Source organism: Epargyreus clarus, unplaced genomic scaffold (assembly GCF_041222505.1).
Source record: "Epargyreus clarus isolate Ecla_fem2 unplaced genomic scaffold, WU_Ecla_fem_2.2 ptg000012l, whole genome shotgun sequence".
Lineage (NCBI taxonomy): Eukaryota > Metazoa > Arthropoda > Insecta > Lepidoptera > Hesperiidae > Epargyreus > Epargyreus clarus.
Genome location: NW_027332220.1, coordinates 48,766 through 65,710, shown reverse-complemented (window position 1 = coordinate 65,710; position 16,945 = coordinate 48,766). Strand labels below are relative to the sequence as shown.

The 16,945-nt window shown below is 35.4% G+C and overlaps 1 protein-coding gene across 1 annotated transcript in view; it reads left to right on the top strand.

Moving 5' to 3' along the window:
• Nucleotides 1-16,945, top strand: part of LOC140745992 (uncharacterized) — a 68,720-nt gene that overhangs the window by 37,548 nt on the left and 14,227 nt on the right. The window contains exon 3 of the mRNA XM_073077967.1: nt 16,793-16,868. The gene's annotated coding sequence lies outside the window, so the exon portion shown is untranslated. The remainder of the gene's footprint in view (nt 1-16,792; nt 16,869-16,945) is intronic.

Sequence of the window (16,945 nt, the reverse complement as noted above, 5' to 3'; positions counted from 1 at the left end):
TATACTCCGAAATATCAAAAGTGCGCATATGGCGTTCAAAATCTCAGACTCCTTTGAGAAGCCGAGTTTCAAACTATCACTTGTAAGCTCACCTCAATATCAATAATTTAATTTCTTTACGTCGATTTCTGCAATTCGCAAAAATGACTCAATCGCAATCACAGTTGGTGTCGTTTCATAACGTTAATCGCATTTGGTAACTGTCTTATTAGTGGTCGGTCTGCTAAACCTTGGATAGTCGTGACTACAGTCCATATTATTATATTGGGTGACTGTTTTGATGTTATCTTCTGCTTGTGTCATGTAACATTGAACACATTGTTATGTTGGAAAGGAAACATTTCAGATTTATTGAGGTTAGTAAAGTATTTGTTAAACAGCACGTTATCGATATAAAAAGAAATCTCTTAGGTTACTAGATACTTTCGATAATTCTATGATCATTCTGTTACCTTTTTAACACGCTTTTATTAGCTTGGGTTGTATGTATGTATGTGCTTTTCGAAAATTGATAAGTGGAGCACTCCACGCTTTTTTCTCAATTATACACTTGGGTTATGGGCAACGAAATTAAAAACAACGATTGTTTGGAACTAGTAAAGACTTTATTCTTCCTCAATACAGCGACAGACATTTGCAAGAACCATAGACCAAGGCCATAGAGTTAAATTTTATTTTTCCTAATACTCCCACTACAATTTAACTCCATTTACAAGTTAATAACAAAAAAATCAATTGACATCAAATAAAATCTGATCTCTTAAACAAGTAAAACTTTGAGTGGGTAATGCTTTAGTCAAAATGTCTGCTAATTGACAATTACTTGGAACATAATTAATTTTAACTAAACCCATATCAACGGTTTCCCGTACAAAGTTATATTTGACATCTATATGTTTAGTTCGCTTATGAAACCCGGGATTGTTTATCAATCTGATGGCACTCTGATTATCTACATATAATGTGATACAATCATAACTTTCACCTAAATCAGACAATAACTGCTTCAACCACAATATCTCTTTAGTACATTCACTAGCAGCAACATATTCAGCCTCTGTAGTGGAAAGAGCAACGGTCTTCTGCTTCTGGCTGGACCATGTGATTGGTCCCCCATTCATCATAAACAAATATCCTGTAGTGGATTTACGTGTATCAATATCATTAGCAAAATCTGAATCTGAATATCCAACAAGATCATTGCTTTCTCCACTGTACTTTATACACAAATTTTTAGTCTTCATTAAATACCTAATTACACGTTTAAGAGCATTTACATGTTGTGGACCTGGATTGGTTACATATCTGCTTAATACATTAACAGCAAATGAAATGTCTGGCCTTGAGACAGAACACAAAAACAATAAACAACCTATAGCTTCTCTATAAGGAAAATCAACAACAATTTCATCAGAATTCTTTGAAATAATAACATTGCTATCTGCAGGAGTGTTAGCAGGATTTGCATCACTCATACAAAACTTCTCAATAATCTGATTAATATAATTTTCCTGATGAATGTATATATTGTTATTAATATGTTCTATTTGCATGCCCACAAAATATTTGAAATTTAATATTTGAATTTGAAAAGCTTGTTTTAAATATTCAATTATCTCTTTTATAAGTTGTTCATCTGATGATATTACAAGGGCATCATCAACATAAATTATTAAGAATACTTTAGTACCATTAAAAAGGCCTATGTAAATACACTGATCAGCCTGAGATTGGACAAAACCATATTTAAACAAGAACTCGGTAAATGTTTTGTTCCAACATCTAGGTGCTTGCTTTAAACCATACAGTGATTTATTTAATTTCAATACAAAATCACCTTTAATTGACAAACCCTCAGGTATATCTATAAAAATATCCTCTTCAAGATGCCCATTTAAAAAAGGCAGTCTTTACATCAAACTGTTGAATTCGTAAATTATTCTTTGCAGCAACAGCAAGTACAACTCGAATAGAATCATAACGGGTTGTTGGAGAAAATATTTCTTGATAATCAATATCTTTTATTTGATTAAATCCTCGTGCACATAAACGAGCCTTATAGCGCACAATTTCATTATTCTCATTCTTCTTTAAGGTAAAGACCCATTTCGTAGTAAGGGTTCGTTGATCAGACCTTTTAACTGCAGTCCAAGTTTTATTTTCTTTATGTGCTAACAACTCTTCTTTGATAGCTTCTGACCATTTGTTCTTTTGTGGACTATTCAATGCCTCTGCATATGTTTGAGGCAATGATAGCTCTACAAGATTTGCTTCATAATTTCTATTGATACGTGGTCTCAAATTAACTGTGTGTGCTGTTGTATCTAACAATTCTTGTGATGGTTCATAGTCAGGGTCATCAGTGTTACTCCCATCACAACTAAGCATGCTATCTTCACTATCTATTGCCGAACTATTCACTAGAGTATCATCTATTAGGAAAAATAAAATTTAACTCTATGGCCTTGGTCTATGGTTCTTGCAAATGTCTGTCGCTGTATTGAGGAAGAATAAAGTCTTTACTAGTTCCAAACAATCGTTGTTTTTAATTTCGTTGCCCATAACCCAAGTGGTTATGGGCCCAGGATACTCTGAAAATAAAAATACAGAAGAAAGTTGCATAGAAAAAGTTACAATCGTATTTGAAAGAAATTTGACAGAACAAATGCAACATGGATTCCACGCGGGCAATGAATCTAGAAAAATTTGATGGAAATAATTTTCGTCAGTGGAAGTTTCAGATAAAATGTGCTCTAAAAGCGAAAGGAATAGATATTTCGAAACCAAAACCTCATGGAGAGTGTACAGAATGGCTCAAAAATGATGGCATGGCAATGTTCATCATAACCTCTTCGATGGATTTCAAACAGATAACTCTTATAGAAAATTGTGAAACTGCCGCTGAAATTATGTTAAAATTAGAAACAATCTACGAACAAAAAAGTGAATTGTGCAAAATGTTAATCCACGAAAAATTCTATCAGTACAAGATGTCACCATCTGACAGTATAGCTCAACACATTTCAAAAGTGGAAACCTTAGCTAAACAATTGAAAGAAAGTGGTGAAGCTATCAGCGACATGGCAATCATAACTAAGATACTGGGAACTTTACCTTCGAAGTATAGAGCACTGCGACAAGCATGGATGTCTTTGGATCCAAAACAACAGACTATTGTTAACCTAACTGCACGTTTATTAGATGAAGAGGCGAGCTTAGCAGGTGAAGAAGAGCAGGAGACAGCTTTCCTTGTTGCCAATAAAGGATGGCAAACAAAGCCAAAACAAAGTAAACAAGTAGCGAGTGACAGAAATACAAGTCAGAGTAATAAGTCAAGTAAACATAGGTTTGAATGCTATAACTGTGGTAAGAGGGGGCATTTCGCTAGAGAATGTCGTGCTCCTAAAAAATCCAATACTAGAAAACCTCGGCAAGAAGGTGCAGATATGTTAGCGTTTTATGTGGAGAATAATTCATGTAATACTGAAGAGAATATTTGGATTTTAGATAGCGGTGCCTCTGCCCATATGACTTTTAGAAAGGATTTCTTTTTGGAACTCTCTGAATGTAACCAGAAGACATTGACATTGGGAAATAAACAATGTGTGGAAGTATCTGGCATTGGAAAAGTATTGATACAGAGATATGTCAATAAACAGTGGGAGACTAGTGAACTGCATGATGTGTTATATGTTCCAAGTTTAAGAAGAAACTTATTCTCTGAAGGGGTGATAATACGAAAATTATACTCTATTGTGAAGAAAGACACAAGTGCACTGATTTACAAAAATAATAAGGTTGTGATGAGGGCAAGTATTAAGGAAAACAATTTGTACGAGTTGAATATAAAAACAGTAGTTCCAGATACATGTAACTTAGTTCAAAATAGTCAAAGTGATATGAAAATGTGGCATGAAAGGTTAGGACACATTAATCTTAAACAAATTAAAAACATGAGTGCAAATAGTGTTGTGACAGGACTAAAAATGATTGACAATGGACAAAGTAAGTTTGTGTGTGAAGCGTGTGCATATGGGAAGCAAAGCAAGTTCCCATTTCACAAATCTGAGCGAGGTGAACTACAGCCTGGTGACCTGGTTTATTCCGATGTTTGTGGACCTATGAGTATCTCGTCTGTTCAAGGTATGAGATATTTTGTACTTTTCAAGGATGCTGCAACGAGTTACAGGCATGTATATTTTATTAAACACAAAAGTGATGTCTTGGAAGTCTTAAAAAAGTACAATGCTATGATTAAAAATAAATTTTTGCATAATATCAGAATATTACATACCGACAATGGAACAGAGTATGTAAATAAAGCTTTTATTGAGTATTTAGACAGAGAGGGGATAGTTCATGAGCGTACTGCTCCATATACTCCAGAACAAAATGGACGGGCAGAAAGGGAAAATCGTACCATAGTAGAGAGTGCACGTTCAATGTTATATGCGCGTGATGTTCCATTGGAGCTTTGGGCAGAAGCTGTACAATGTGCTACATATATATTGAATAGAATACCCTCCACTCAAACTCCAAATACAACAGCTTATGAATTGTGGAACGGGATCAAACCACAATTAGGACATGTTAGGGTGTTTGGTAGTATTGGCTATGTTCATGTTCCAGATCAATTAAGAACAAAGTTAGAGAAGAAAAGCAGGAAAATGATACTTGTTGGCTACGACAACATCAACTATAGAATGTATAATATGGATACAAAGAAAATAACTATTTCTAGAAATGTAGTGTTTGATGAACATCATATTCCAAGCATAAGGAAAAATATTGCACAAATAAGTATTATTGATGAAGAAGATTCAAATATAAATGGAAGTGAAGCACAAGAATCTAATGCGCATAATAAATTGGATGATACTCTAGTGAATAGTTCGGCAATAGATAGTGAAGATAGCATGCTTAGTTGTGATGGGAGTAACACTGATGACCCTGACTATGAACCATCACAAGAATTGTTAGATACAACAGCACACACAGTTAATTTGAGACCACGTATCAATAGAAATTATGAAGCAAATCTTGTAGAGCTATCATTGCCTCAAACATATGCAGAGGCATTGAATAGTCCACAAAAGAACAAATGGTCAGAAGCTATCAAAGAAGAGTTGTTAGCACATAAAGAAAATAAAACTTGGACTGCAGTTAAAAGGTCTGATCAACGAACCCTTACTACGAAATGGGTCTTTACCTTAAAGAAGAATGAGAATAATGAAATTGTGCGCTATAAGGCTCGTTTATGTGCACGAGGATTTAATCAAATAAAAGATATTGATTATCAAGAAATATTTTCTCCAACAACCCGTTATGATTCTATTCGAGTTGTACTTGCTGTTGCTGCAAAGAATAATTTACGAATTCAACAGTTTGATGTAAAGACTGCCTTTTTAAATGGGCATCTTGAAGAGGATATTTTTATAGATATACCTGAGGGTTTGTCAATTAAAGGTGATTTTGTATTGAAATTAAATAAATCACTGTATGGTTTAAAGCAAGCACCTAGATGTTGGAACAAAACATTTACCGAGTTCTTGTTTAAATATGGTTTTGTCCAATCTCAGGCTGATCAGTGTATTTACATAGGCCTTTTTAATGGTACTAAAGTATTCTTAATAATTTATGTTGATGATGCCCTTGTAATATCATCAGATGAACAACTTATAAAAGAGATAATTGAATATTTAAAACAAGCTTTTCAAATTCAAATATTAAATTTCAAATATTTTGTGGGCATGCAAATAGAACATATTAATAACAATATATACATTCATCAGGAAAATTATATTAATCAGATTATTGAGAAGTTTTGTATGAGTGATGCAAATCCTGCTAACACTCCTGCAGATAGCAATGTTATTATTTCAAAGAATTCTGATGAAATTGTTGTTGATTTTCCTTATAGAGAAGCTATAGGTTGTTTATTGTTTTTGTGTTCTGTCTCAAGGCCAGACATTTCATTTGCTGTTAATGTATTAAGCAGATATGTAACCAATCCAGGTCCACAACATGTAAATGCTCTTAAACGTGTAATTAGGTATTTAATGAAGACTAAAAATTTGTGTATAAAGTACAGTGGAGAAAGCAATGATCTTGTTGGATATTCAGATTCAGATTTTGCTAATGATATTGATACACGTAAATCCACTACAGGATATTTGTTTATGATGAATGGGGGACCAATCACATGGTCCAGCCAGAAGCAGAAGACCGTTGCTCTTTCCACTACAGAGGCTGAATATGTTGCTGCTAGTGAATGTACTAAAGAGATATTGTGGTTGAAGCAGTTATTGTCTGATTTAGGTGAAAGTTATGATTGTATCACATTATATGTAGATAATCAGAGTGCCATCAGATTGATAAACAATCCCGGGTTTCATAAGCGAACTAAACATATAGATGTCAAATATAACTTTGTACGGGAAACCGTTGATATGGGTTTAGTTAAAATTAATTATGTTCCAAGTAATTGTCAATTAGCAGACATTTTGACTAAAGCATTACCCACTCAAAGTTTTACTTGTTTAAGAGATCAGATTTTATTTGATGTCAATTGATTTTTTTGTTATTAACTTGTAAATGGAGTTAAATTGTAGTGGGAGTATTAGGAAAAATAAAATTTAACTCTATGGCCTTGGTCTATGGTTCTTGCAAATGTCTGTCGCTGTATTGAGGAAGAATAAAGTCTTTACTAGTTCCAAACAATCGTTGTTTTTAATTTCGTTGCCCATAACCCAAGTTCATCCAATTTATTATGCGCATTAGATTCTTGTGCTTCACTTCCATTTATATTTGAATCTTCTTCATCAATAATACTTATTTGTGCAATATTTTTCCTTATGCTTGGAATATGATGTTCATCAAACACTACATTTCTAGAAATAGTTATTTTCTTTGTATCCATATTATACATTCTATAGTTGATGTTGTCGTAGCCAACAAGTATCATTTTCCTGCTTTTCTTCTCTAACTTTGTTCTTAATTGATCTGGAACATGAACATAGCCAATACTACCAAACACCCTAACATGTCCTAATTGTGGTTTGATCCCGTTCCACAATTCATAAGCTGTTGTATTTGGAGTTTGAGTGGAGGGTATTCTATTCAATATATATGTAGCACATTGTACAGCTTCTGCCCAAAGCTCCAATGGAACATCACGCGCATATAACATTGAACGTGCACTCTCTACTATGGTACGATTTTCCCTTTCTGCCCGTCCATTTTGTTCTGGAGTATATGGAGCAGTACGCTCATGAACTATCCCCTCTCTGTCTAAATACTCAATAAAAGCTTTATTTACATACTCTGTTCCATTGTCGGTATGTAATATTCTGATATTATGCAAAAATTTATTTTTAATCATAGCATTGTACTTTTTTAAGACTTCCAAGACATCACTTTTGTGTTTAATAAAATATACATGCCTGTAACTCGTTGCAGCATCCTTGAAAAGTACAAAATATCTCATACCTTGAACAGACGAGATACTCATAGGTCCACAAACATCGGAATAAACCAGGTCACCAGGCTGTAGTTCACCTCGCTCAGATTTGTGAAATGGGAACTTGCTTTGCTTCCCATATGCACACGCTTCACACACAAACTTACTTTGTCCATTGTCAATCATTTTTAGTCCTGTCACAACACTATTTGCACTCATGTTTTTAATTTGTTTAAGATTAATGTGTCCTAACCTTTCATGCCACATTTTCATATCACTTTGACTATTTTGAACTAAGTTACATGTATCTGGAACTACTGTTTTTATATTCAACTCGTACAAATTGTTTTCCTTAATACTTGCCCTCATCACAACCTTATTATTTTTGTAAATCAGTGCACTTGTGTCTTTCTTCACAATAGAGTATAATTTTCGTATTATCACCCCTTCAGAGAATAAGTTTCTTCTTAAACTTGGAACATATAACACATCATGCAGTTCACTAGTCTCCCACTGTTTATTGACATATCTCTGTATCAATACTTTTCCAATGCCAGATACTTCCACACATTGTTTATTTCCCAATGTCAATGTCTTCTGGTTACATTCAGAGAGTTCCAAAAAGAAATCCTTTCTAAAAGTCATATGGGCAGAGGCACCGCTATCTAAAATCCAAATATTCTCTTCAGTATTACATGAATTATTCTCCACATAAAACGCTAACATATCTGCACCTTCTTGCCGAGGTTTTCTAGTATTGGATTTTTTAGGAGCACGACATTCTCTAGCGAAATGCCCCCTCTTACCACAGTTATAGCATTCAAACCTATGTTTACTTGACTTATTACTCTGACTTGTATTTCTGTCACTCGCTACTTGTTTACTTTGTTTTGGCTTTGTTTGCCATCCTTTATTGGCAACAAGGAAAGCTGTCTCCTGCTCTTCTTCACCTGCTAAGCTCGCCTCTTCATCTAATAAACGTGCAGTTAGGTTAACAATAGTCTGTTGTTTTGGATCCAAAGACATCCATGCTTGTCGCAGTGCTCTATACTTCGAAGGTAAAGTTCCCAGTATCTTAGTTATGATTGCCATGTCGCTGATAGCTTCACCACTTTCTTTCAATTGTTTAGCTAAGGTTTCCACTTTTGAAATGTGTTGAGCTATACTGTCAGATGGTGACATCTTGTACTGATAGAATTTTTCGTGGATTAACATTTTGCACAATTCACTTTTTTGTTCGTAGATTGTTTCTAATTTTAACATAATTTCAGCGGCAGTTTCACAATTTTCTATAAGAGTTATCTGTTTGAAATCCATCGAAGAGGTTATGATGAACATTGCCATGCCATCATTTTTGAGCCATTCTGTACACTCTCCATGAGGTTTTGGTTTCGAAATATCTATTCCTTTCGCTTTTAGAGCACATTTTATCTGAAACTTCCACTGACGAAAATTATTTCCATCAAATTTTTCTAGATTCATTGCCCGCGTGGAATCCATGTTGCATTTGTTCTGTCAAATTTCTTTCAAATACGATTGTAACTTTTTCTATGCAACTTTCTTCTGTATTTTTATTTTCAGAGTATCCTGGGCCCATAACCACTTGGGTTATGGGCAACGAAATTAAAAACAACGATTGTTTGGAACTAGTAAAGACTTTATTCTTCCTCAATACAGCGACAGACATTTGCAAGAACCATAGACCAAGGCCATAGAGTTAAATTTTATTTTTCCTAATATATACAATTTACTGTTCCTTAATTGATTCCTAGATTGAAAATTATTTTCTACTTTTTAGTTGATTTTATCATAAAATCGTGTTTTTTAGTTTTGTGAGCTATATTTATTCTTTATGAAATTGAAGTGGTAAATAAGTATTCAATCCGCTTAGTGGTGTGTGGTCACTATCATCCACGGATATCTGTAGATAACTCCATATAAAGAAGTGGTTCTAACTTAAGTCACTCACAAATGCGTAAACACTCCTGATGATGATGATGATAAGATGGTCGCCTGATATTTAGAAGCTCAGCTGTCGTCCCCACTTTTCCACTCAAATCAAAACTGATTCCCGGTAGAAACAAATGTGGCAACAGTACCTCCTCCGGCCCAACTTTACTAGGATTACAACCTTACAAGTAATTAGAAGAAAATCAAGAGATGCACATAATATACATATTAATGTATCATGTAGATTTTTCAAATACTAATAGGTACGTTGTATCTTGAAGAGGCATTACGCAAGAATTTAATATTGATTTATAATGATTAATAGGAAATATGTTTTAAACAAATTGATACGACAAAATTGACAAAGATGTTTATCTTTGCCATTTAAATGTTACAAGCATATAGTTAATATGCAAACAAATAACATTAGCAAATCTTCCAAGACTTCGATAAATGCATGCACGAAGCATGCATAATGTTCTTTCACTAAATTTCATTTACAAACATTCTTGTTAAATGTTGTTGTAAATTGAATTCTAATGTGTGGACGTCTAGTTTATTACTGTGTTGGTAGCCGGGTTCGTGTCGTCACGATCATTTCGTTAATTGCATACATCCGATGTCCGTGTACGCATCGGTGTTATTTTATGAATAAAATGGTATTGGTGAATTATTTACAAGTGGAATATAAATGGCAAGACGTAAAATAAGAGATAAATAATTGGTTCGATAGTTTTTCGTCTGGTTAGGGTTGAACCTGGTTCCTTGCATGATACACCGTCATAGTAACTACTTTGTGGTAGTCGGAACATCGACGTTCAACGACAAGTAGTAACACGGAGAATCGGAACACAAATTATATTTAACATTAATTATTAAAAATATAATATCATTAGTACCTAATAATACATTGATGAATATAAATAAAACCAAACAAACCAAACAACCAAACAAGACTAATTGAATTTACATACAAATAATGTAAATACATTTCAAAATATCCTTGTATCTCTTTGGTAACATACTATAAATGTAACAAAATGAAAACATTATATCACCAAAAGTAACGACCTCATGAACAACCCATTACTGTCCCACTGCTGGGCACGGGTCTCCTCTCATAATCAGAAGGATTAGGCCATAGTCCACCGCGCTGGCCATGTGTGTATTGGTAGACTTCACATACCTTTGAGGTTTTTTTTTTATATAAATCTCTCAGGTATGCAGGTTGCCTTACGATGTTTTCCTTCACAGTTTAGCAAGTGATAATTAATTTCTAATACGCACATAACTTTGAAAAATTAGAGGTGCGTGCCTGGGATTTGAACCTCGGATCCCTCGATCGAGAGGCCGAGTTTCTTAATAATCCGAGACGATTTATAGTAACGACCTATGACCGTTAAATATCGAAGTCAATTAGAAGGTAATAAAATAACTGCATTCCTAAAAATACATTCTAATAGACAGTAATATAAACATGTTTAAAAAATCTATTGTAGCATACATTATGTAATATCGATTACTCGTACAATTACAGGATTTACTTAATCGTAAGAAAGTTGTAGAACCACTAGCAGAGGTAGAAAGTGAGAAGGCAGTAGATGATAAATACTTTAAATTACACTTGTAAATATTCACGTATTTAGTGAATAGCAAACATCCTTAATGTGATTCCTTAATTAATTACATCGACATTTAGAAAACGAAATCATATTAATGATCTACATGATATGTAAGAGAACAAACTTCCGCATTGAATACATTATTTATGTCTAAACACGTTTCAGGGCTTAGTACTGTTGTGTGGTAGAATAACATGGAATAAATGTGTGGAAAAAGGGATTCTTGGCTGTTGGCCTTTAAGGTTCATACACTATCTCTTTTAGAAGGAAGTGCTTTCCTCTCACAGTAAACAAAACAAAATACAGCATCAATTCTGGATGTCCCACATTTTTAAAGGAAAAGGTACTAATATGGTTCGACCGGGGAAGTGCTACTTACCGCCATGCCTATTTCTAGCAAGAACCAGGTCTTATTTTAGTTGAATTAAAACTGAATTACATAATAATTATTATGACGCGACTCTCGTAGTCCTCAGGAGTAGCAACTAATAAGTGATCGGCTACAGGCAGAATACTTGTTTTATATAAAAATGTTTAAAAACGTCTATTAGATACCGTGAGATAAACTCCAAGCTCATTTTCTGCTTCAATCCTACAAAAAAACATGTGTCGGCTGTTGAACCTACTGTGACCTATGTAAATGGTTTATGTAACATCTACAACATTCCTAGTAATATATTATTTAACACTTACGTTCCGAAGTAATATTTTGAAGAGTCAAACATGAACAGTAGTTATAGAATGTCGTCGAACACGGAAGCGTACGTTCTCTGCGAAGAAGGGATATGTGTGCATAAAGGTCGATCCCCACTTTACTGCTGGCCGGCTCGATACTTTCCTAACAATTCTATCTACAAATAGATGTATAGAATTTAGATGGATTCCGTCAATCTTAGACGATAAATCCTTAAAACTTGATGTCTTAAATCGCTACTTGTATCGTCTATGTCCGCGTTTCCCAACCGCGGTGTAATCTCCGGACCATACATAAATCGCTCATTAAATGCAAAAGGGCCGCAAAACGAAAAATCAGCAAACCAGTTTTATAATAAAAACGTGATCTAGTACACGGTATATTATAAAATTAAAAAAGATGCATCCAATGATGTATAACACTATTATTAATCTATATAAAAAAAATTTTTTTTTTGCTCTTCATTTTATTAAGGGGGTCCGTGAAAACTGTGCTTGATTTCCTAAGGGTCCGTGGACTGAAAAAGGCTGGGAAACGCTGGTCTATGTCATCATAGATCCCTCCATCCCCAAAGACTTCGCAGACTTAATTTCAGTAACGCCAGTAATGCTGCTATAAAAGGCTCTATTATAAAATTGATTTTTTTTCGGCAAATCTGACCTCTACTTAGTACCAACTAGGAAGATCAACCTCACGGAACAACGTTGGCATTAGCTTAGCAGCATGGGATTTAGCTTGGTTGTACTTTGTGCGTTATATGCAAATTCACATGCCTACCGACTGTGCTGTGTAGTAGTTGGGCGGACTGAATGAAGTCTACCTTATTTCATCCACCCAATATGTTATATAAATATCTCACTCAGACATGTTATAGGTTAGCTGAGCTCGTTGAAGTCTAATGAAACTAATATAAGTCTAATGAATGACGTTGATGTTAGGATGTTACGTATCCCCAGGACAGCTATGAGAACTAATGTGTCAATACTCAAGGAACTCAAAATCTCAACTAGACTTTCTACAGGGAGTCCTTGAGTATTTCGGCCATATTGCCCGGAAGAGTAGCGACAATCTCGAGAAGATAGTCATCACTGGCAATGTCTGGACTTTGCCGGTGATGACTATCTTCTCGTGATCTTTCCCTGGGGAAAGAGACCGCGCGGACGTAGTCCGATGCGCTGGTCGGATCAAATTCGCACCACTCTAAATAGCAAGATGCATGAAGCCATCCACGTTGCTGAGAACCGGCACCGTTGGCGCAATATAGTCCGGGACAAGGTGATCCGTGGAGGGGGTCACGACCCTCAGCATTGAGGACATCGACGCAAGGAGGAGGAGGAGGAATGACGTTGAAAACCATCAAAATATCGTACCGATCTGGACCGGAACGGAATCTAGGATAATGTGTACGGGCCCTACAACGACCGCTAATTTGATTCCATGCAGAGGCGTGCGACCGCCGCGACCGGCCCCGCCGTCCCGCGGCCCCTCGCGGGATGCTGCGCTCTCTGCACTCAATGCTAAATACATGCATTGCTGACTATAATCATAACTAATATAAATGCGAATGTGAATTTGTTTAATTCCAATAATTCTACGGCATACATTAGCGGTTGTCTTAAAATTTTGTTACGTTGTTAGGGGATCTGAAAAGGACATAGCATTTTATCCGGAGAATAGTACCAATCCTTAGGGGAAGATAAAACCCTCCCCACATAACACACACACACACATACAAATATATGTGTAGATAAATGCATTTGTATGCAACAAGTTTTTTTCCCGACGCTAATTTTTTCCGGGCTATTTTTTTTAGATGATTTTAACATCCGAGATGCAGTGGCCCTGTCTACTTTTAAATAGTGGGCATAATTAAGCAGTCGGGGTTTTTGTTTTTTGATAATTCCCTATTTTTCAACGATACATTTGTGAAACAGATGTTGATTTTTTATATTTTTATTTTCCTATATTGTGTCTTATGAATATTATTTTTAAAAGCACTTAACACTTGTGTTGCAGCTCCAAGGAGTTATAACTGTTTAACGACCCATTCTCCATGTTCCGCCTTTTATGGCTGCCTTTGATGAGCCTTTATGTTCCGAGTAGCGTTCCCTCCACATTACTCATAAAACATCACAAAGTCGCATAATTTACATCATGGCTTCTAAAAACAGCTTGCAAGGGTTTCTGTAGGTTCTGGTAGGGAGGTTTGAAAATTCGATAATATTGATACTTATATCGATACAAACACTTGCCGATACGATATTATCATATAAAATTGAAATATCGATATAGAAAATTTTATACAGCACCTTATAGGGCTAGTTCGGTATATAAAAGGTCATTAAAATTTCTAAAAAGGTCACCTTTGTAAGCGTAAAAAAGGTTCTCGTAATTGTATTAATACACCGCTTATTGCGCTCTACTCTGGCCTGTATGTATTATTTATTTTAAAATTCGAGTGAAAGTGCTGGCAAAAGGAGTATTTTATTCTATTTTGTGAATTATCGATAATATCGAACGTGAAATTTCTGATATGATCATCGATATTTTCAAAATGTTTCATCCCTACGTACTGGTTGCTAAACAAATACGGGAAGACATAAAATATAGTCGTTAAGTTGGAAGCATCTATTCGTATACCTTTTATAGGGAACCATGTTAACTCTGGTAATAATATACAATACGTGTAGTTTCACATTTACTGTTTGCTAACTAATCAATAGAGACGCCCAACGCAAATAGAAAATCCATCGACTACGATTCACTGAGTTCTTAATACGTATATTTTTAGGGTTCCGTACCCATAGGGAAAAATGGAACCCTATCTAGCCTCTGTTGGTCAGCCTGTCCGCCTGTCACAGAGCTTTATCTCGTGAACCGTAATAGATAGACAATTGTTTTTTTTTACAGATTATATAGTGGCGCTATAACAACACATAATAAAAATAGAAAATAGAACTTGTAATTAAATGGAGGTTGCCATACTAGAAACCGCTATTATTCGGCGCTATTATTACGCTTTATCTATGGAACAGTAATAAGTAGACCGTTCAAATTTTTACAATGTCACACTCCTAAGGTTGCTTTGATACGAAAGACAAAAATAAACTGTGGTACGGAACCCTCCGTGTGTGAGTTCGACTCGCGCTTGGCCAATTTTTTATAGCAAAATTATTTAAATTGATTTATTTTGCATATACCTAACAGGAAGTTCCGCTTCCGTGAAATATTATTTTATGTGAATACACTTGAATAAAAGTGCGTAATGCTAAAGAATCGCTTTTTTCTAAATATCGTAACTGGATAACTAGCATGAAAGTTAGAGAAATTATCAATTTACATATCGATATTTATATCGAATGGCTAATATAGATATATGCATTACGGATCTGATCGACAATTTGAACTGATATTGGATATATCGATTTTCAGGAATACTCACATACGAAAACTTTTTTCGCCGTTTTTCACAGATTATTAATTTTAACGTCGTTTTATCGAAATTCTAAAATATTCTTGCTGTCCTAGTCGGACCAAAGGTTTCGATATTTTTATTTATATATCTCTTTATAAGAGCTAATCTTGAGAACCCGTATAGGTATCATCATCAACCCATTACTGTCCCACTGCTGGGCTCGGGTCTCCTCTCAGAATAAAAGGATTAGGCCATAGTCCACCGCGCTGGCCAAGTGCGAATTAATAGACTTCACATACCTTTGGAAACATTTTTTAAGATAATAATATCTCAATTATGTTTCCTCACGACGTTCACCGTTTTAAGCAAGTGATAATTAATTTCATATAGGTATATGGCATAGATTAGTAAAGATTACTCACTCCTAACAAGAAAATGTAAACAGTTTAGACAATTGAAAATGTCACTGTCTTCTGTTTACGTGTTTAAAAAATATTAAATAAATGTAGTTTTTAGAGCATTTAAGAATGAAACGATATTTCTCCGCACTTTTTCTCTGATTTTGTGTTGTGTTGCACCACTTACTTTCACATGTCGGCATTGTTCCGCGTAAATTACACCATGACAGTCGGAGACGTTATGGGAAAACGGTCAGCCATTTTACATGTGTCAGCCATTTAAAGGATTCCTTCAATTACAAGGTGGTGAGATATCTATACTTATCTATGGTATACGGATACAATATGTTTATACACGGTATGGCATCTGGTGTTCGCAGCATCACAGCAAGACTTCTGGTATTCTTTGATCGATAATGAAGCTATTATTGGTTCGGATTCTTGCTGTAAACCTCCGTCTCGTGAAGTATGTCTTTGTTGTTCGTTTGTTCTGTGCATAGCTAGATTGTTGTTATGTTGTCCAGTTGTTCTCTTAGCGAGTTCCAGCGAGACAACGATAAATGGCACTTATCACTTAGCTAAGTTTTGTTTTGTTTGTTCTATCAAAGTTGAAGGAGGTAGAACTTTGTGTAGCGACGGTCACACCGTCACATCTATTTCTGCCTCATAGTTGCATGTTTGTGTTGCTATTTATTAAGTATTTTGTAAGATTCTTAAAATTATTGAAGGTGGTAGAACCCTTTGTGGTTTGTGGTTCGACACACCTATTTATGCCTCATAACAGCAGTGTTAGGCGCTGCTGTGTTCCGGTTTGAAGGGTGTGGTACGGGAGACATACTTTTCCAATTCGTTCCAGCTTAGTCCTCAGATGTAGCGGCGCATCTGTGGCCGACCTCTGGTAGGAATATCTAATCCTATCTGGGGTTGATTACAGATGTCCATGAGCGGCAGTAGCCACTTACCATCAGGTGGACTGCATGCTCGTCTGCTACTCCTATATTATAAAAAAAAGCTTATTTCCACCTAATGGTAAAAGCCGAACGCACAAAACGCCATAATCTATTCATGAATCAAAATTCATCATTTAGTTATCTGCCTGAGATCGAACTCTGAACCTCTGTAGCCTCTGTAATCTGTATATCAAGCCGGTAGGTAAAGTTGCTTCTGTACCTCCGTCACGCGGATCTTGTGCTACTATCCCTACTACTATACTATAGTTTTTAGCAAAAACTAAAATTGTCTGTCTTGTTTCAGTCGTGCGTGACCGGGGCGCGGCGGCGCCACCCTCCGCACCCTCCGCTCTGAACGAACGACCCGCTACCACTTAGAGGTAACTATCTACAATTTGTATCCAGTGTTAATTTATATCCAGTGTTGTTACTATACCATGACTTGTTAGAAATTACT